Source organism: Marmota monax, unplaced genomic scaffold (assembly GCF_021218885.2).
Source record: "Marmota monax isolate L192 unplaced genomic scaffold, Marmota_monax_Labrador192_F-V1.1 WCK01_AAM20220418_F8-fsc00068, whole genome shotgun sequence".
Lineage (NCBI taxonomy): Eukaryota > Metazoa > Chordata > Mammalia > Rodentia > Sciuridae > Marmota > Marmota monax.
This window is the reverse complement of record NW_026692352.1, coordinates 2,152,902-2,158,191: the sequence shown is the minus strand read 5'-3', so window position 1 is coordinate 2,158,191 and position 5,290 is coordinate 2,152,902. Positions and strand designations below refer to the sequence as shown.

General features: G+C 39.5%; 1 pseudogene; it reads left to right on the top strand.

Moving 5' to 3' along the window:
* Nucleotides 1–2,418: 2,418 nt before the first annotated feature.
* LOC124091183 (RNA polymerase II subunit A C-terminal domain phosphatase SSU72 like protein 3-like) lies at nt 2,419–2,977 on the top strand (annotated as a pseudogene).
* The last annotated feature ends 2,313 nt before the right edge of the window (nt 2,978–5,290 follow it).

The following is a 5,290-nucleotide window of genomic DNA, read 5'->3' as shown; positions in this document are numbered from 1 at the left end:
GGACATTGGGGAGGCCTATGGAATGAGCTATCTCCACTTTCCCTAGCTCTTAGTGCTCCATCTGTCACATGGTGCTGGCATAGACCTTCCTGAGGCCCAGGGATAAATGAAGGGAAACACAGCATCATAGCAACTGGAAACACTGGCTTTTAAAGTATAATGATGTGAGACCCTGTCTATAATGATGTTTACTATCTGATGACAAGAAGTCCTGTCCAATATGAGATATGGCTCTGAAAGAATTCTTGGCCCATCTCGTTCTTACCTCTAGAGGAGGGTGGCATATTTAAAACAATCATTTAATTATAAGAGCTATCTCCTCATCTACCCTACCAGACTTATTGTCAATAACCCAGAACTTCTTAAATGGTAAGGGACTGACCTTCTGTGTCTCCAGAACTCAGAATGGTATCCTTGGATGCCTCCTACCTCCTGCTGTGGGGCTCCCACAGTCAGTGGCCATGCCACCTGGATACATATCATCTGGAGAGGATGGGTCCTCTTGTAGTCAGGCAAAGGATCATTTGTCACTTATTATTATGTTATTATTAAATTGTTTTTAGTTGTAGATGGACAATTTATTTATTTTTATGTGGTGCTGAGGATTGAACCCAGTGCCTCACATGTGCGAGGCAAGTGCTACACCACTCAACTACAGCCCCAGCCCATCCTTTATTATTTAAGCAGCATAGCAAATTGGAACCTTTTCTAGAAAACAGTGAGCAGGGGACTGAGATAGGGAAGCAGTGCTGCAGTCTAAACTCAGAATTCTGTAAGACATCCTGCTTCCAGCCCTCCTCAGAACTCCACTACAGATTCCCCAGATTATGTGCACATCTTCTTGGCCCCTCTCAGCTTCATTGTTGTGATACCAGTGGGTCACTGATGTGGGACATGGTCCCTGAACTCTGGTCTTGAGGTGATGGTGGTCATGTTTTTGGGGGTCAACAAACTTTTGCTTGCTTCCAAGGCAAGTTCATTAAACATGGGAAAATGTCAGATTTCTTATCTTCCTGGGTGGGACTAGGACATTGAACCTTTGAGACAGGAAAGTGGAAAGGGTGGAGTGGGTGGTAGTCAGGGACACAGGAGGGCAAGCAATGGTGAGCAAACTGTAGAAGGGAAGCAAAGGTGTGAGGAATCTAGAGAAGGGGTCTAAAGACCCTAATTCTTTAGGGTCTAATTTCACTTTCCATTAACCACTTAAGAACAGACCTTTCTTTCTCTTCCTGTCTGAACTATCCACAGCCTACTTTCCTATGTCCCTGAAAATATTCCTTCTTCTTCCTACTTAGACTTTGGGCTGCATGTTAGGCATCACCTCCTTCAGAAAGTCTTCTCTGACCCTCTGAGATTAGGATGGCTTCTCCTCATAAGTTCTCACTAACTTGATAAAATGACCCCTAGAGTAGTATTCACCACATGGAGTTAGATTGCAAACAACTTGAGGGCCCAGAGTGTTCTTACTGCTGTATGCCCAGCACTCAGAATAGTATGGAATACACATTAAAGGGCTCAAAGCTCAGAAAGTGTTGTTGAATGGATGAACCATTAATGAAGTGTCTTGTATATCTCCATCCCACTGCTTCCTTTCCTTTAGCATCATCTTCACCAATTATGTTGTATTTCCTCCCCAAAAGTTCAGGTGTGAGACAATGTAGGGAGGTTTAGAGGAGAAATGATTGGGTTATGAGAACCTTCACCCAGTCAGTGAATTAATCCCCTGATAGGGATTAACTGAGTAGAAACTGAAGGGTGTGGCTAGAGGAGGTGGGTCATTGTGGGTGTGACTTTGCAGTATATATTTTGAATCTGGTAAGTGGAGTCTCTCTCTGTTTCCTGATTGTCATGTGAACTGGTTCCCTCCACCATACTCTTCTGCCATGATGCTCTGCCTCACCTTGAGCCCCAGGGAATGGAATCAGCTGTCTATGGACTGAGAACTCTGAAACTCTGAGCCCAAATAAATTTTTCCTCCTCTAAAATTGTTCTTGTTAGGTCTTTTAGTCACAGCAGCAAAAAAGCTGACTAAAACAATGAGAGGCTTGCAGTAGTTGTCTTGGCCTCTGTCAATGGCAGCATTCATTCACTGTGGAACCAGCAGGGCCAACTCCAGATTTCTATCAGTCTGTGTGGTACCAACCTTGCTCAGGACCCACAGTTTAATTGATCCAATCACATTGATTGGTCTCATGATTAGATTAGGCTCTAAGACCATAGGCTCTAAGACCATGATCTCTACTGAATCAATCAATAAAGAAGTCTTCACTTTTTTTGTGATGAAAATATAAATGTGTTTCCTGTGTTTTGACAGTTTGCTTGCTGGGAAAACCTGGATGTAGGTGTTCATCTCCAAGTCTGTAGAGTCCCTGTAGCCACTGAGTCATCTGTCTCATTGGAGTTCTCATAGCTGCCTTCATGTCCTCATCCCCACTCAGGGTGGCTGTGGTATGTATGAGTAGCATCAACAGGAGCATGCAAGCCCACAGCATCCTTGAGGAAAAAAAGGGCTCAGTGTCAGGTCTTTGGGGATGAGTTCTCATGTGAGGCTCCCAGGACCACCACTTCCAGTGGTTTATGATTTTTCAACAAAATATAAACAGATGCACAGTGACCTTCTAAGGAAAGATAGAGAAAGCTATACCTGGGATGAAATTTTGCACATCTTGGGAAGAAATAAGAGAATCAAGCCCCAAACAGAAAGATTTCAGGAGTATACTGATTCCTTTGGTATCATCGTCACCTGTGAGGAGAGTGTATATGAGAGGGTGGGTGAAAAATTTGTGTTCCAGAGAACAGGAGACACTCCAGCCTGTGCACATGATCAATGTAGACATTGAGGATGTCCTGGAAGACACTACCCTTGGAGCTATCCTCATCTGTGAGCTCTGCCAGAGACTAAGGCAGGTGGATGAGCTGCTCTGGCCATGGAGGAGAAAACAGGAAGAATTTTCTTCACACAGTGTGCTTCTACTGAAGATCTTGGATGGTTTTGTCTCTTTCTTTAATAAGAACTTGTGTTCCTTGAGTTTTTGACTAGTCTATGTTTCCTCTAAGAAGCACATTTAAGCATGAAGAGAGAACCCACAGAATGGGAGAATATCTTTGCTACCTGCTCCTCAGGGGATTAATATACAGAATAAACAAAGAGCTCAAAAAACTTAATACCAAAAAATTAATAAATGGGCAAAAGAACTAAACAGCTACTTCTCAAAAGAAGAAATATAAATGGCTAACAAATATATGAAAAAAATGTTCAACATCTCTAGAAATCAGGGGAAGGCAAATCAAAACTACACTGAAATTTCATCTCACTCCAGTCAGAGTGGCACTTATCAAGAATACAAATAAGTGTTCACGAGGATATGGAGTAAAAGGTACTCTAATACATTATTGGTGAGACTGCAAATTAGTGTAACCACTCTGGAAAGCAGTATGGAGATTCCTCAAAAAACCAGAAATAAAACCAACATCTGACCCTATTTCTATCCTATTCTTCAGTATTTGTTTTATTTTTTCTTTCATGAGAGGATTTTGCATATTTGCAAATATTGCATATTTGAACTTATGTTTTCACATACAGATTATAATGTTTTTTTAACTGATGTTAACTTTAATAGATAAAATCCAAGTGGCTAATGGATTGCATATATTGATAAAATTTTGGAATACTATTTTAAATAATGCTCACCAAATAAAATTAAATAAAATAAAAAATTTACTTTGAATAAATGATATATTTTTAAAATTTATGCTTGGAGGATGAATTTCATACTACTAAACCCCATGCTTTTAAAATAAGCCTTATGAATTACACTGAGAAAAGCATACTTTCATAATGAGAATTTTATTAAACTGCAACTATTTATTGGTTTGAACATTGGAAAAATCAGGTAATAAATCTAATGATGTTTTCAAGAGGAAACAAGTAAACACTTCACAAATTCTTGGTGAAAGCACAAAACTGTTTACTAATAGGAGAAAAATTGATCAGAAGTAGTCGTTCATAGTTGAGTTAATTTGAATGCTATATATTGAATTATATCTATTTTAAAATTATCTCTTTTGCAGAGGTGGAACTTGGGGTAGAAAAGTGTCTGTCAAAATGCAGAGGAATGGACAGAAGGAAGAGAAATGTTAGAGCTGAAATGAGAGGACTTGGTGGAAGGAGAGGAAGGTTAGAGTCACTCAGATTTCTAACTTTAACCACAAGGTGGCTTCAAGCACCACATATAGGTGAAAGGTTTGATGATAGAGCAGTGAGATGCTTCCTGATAGGTTTTCTTTATTCATATCAATTTGGTTTATGATAAGGCCACCATCTGAAAATGGACATTTGGATCCAGATTGAGGAAAAGCTGGAAATATTTGGTATGAAAAATTATTTCAAGTTATATGGATGCAAATTTGAATGTAGACTTTTAGTAGTATAGAGGGGTCTTCTGAAGACAAATGAAAATGTCCAGGAGGTATTATTTTGCCAGCTAATCCATTTGGAAGAATGCTTGACAAGGAGATTAAATGAGATCCTCTCTTTTTGGGCATGTACAAAGCAAATATAATAAAAGGGCAGAAATGCAAAAATGCTGAGGATGCTTGAAAGAATGTAACGGAGCATGAAATCCAAGCTGGACCAGAAAAGTAAAGTAAAGTAAAGAGGAGATTGGCTGGAATCAATGAGTTGTGGAACAATGCATACTCAAAGAGTCCTTATGATTTAAGCAAATAAACAAAAGTTAATGGAAGGATGTAGTTTTCGGATTAGAGAATGGGCTGTTTCTGATTTTCATTTAGTGGAGGGTTTCTTGATGTCTAGGGCAGTGGGTGTCTCTTGTAGGTGTGGACAAAGGCAGTTGGGGAAGAGATCAGAACACTAAACAGAAAGAGTGTTGGCTGGAGGGTGTTGGAGTTGCTAAGAATCATGGCATTATCTGGGTGTGATGGAGTCTGAAAGTGCAAAAATCATCATTAAAAATCAGGGTGTATACTAGGCATGGTTGAGAATATATCTATAATACTAGCAACTTGGGAGACTTAAGCAGGGGGATTGCAAGTTTGAGGCTAGCCTTGGCAACTTAGTGAGATCCTATCTCAGAATAAAGCATACAAAATAAAAAAATGGTATAGCACTTGCCTAGCATGTGTGAAGCACTGGGTTTGATTATCAGCTCCACATATAAATAAATGAATAAAATAAAGGTTCATTAACATCTAAAAAAACTACTTATATATAAAAAAAGAGCTATAAATATAGCTCAGGGGTAGAGTGTCCCAGGTTTCATCCCCAGTA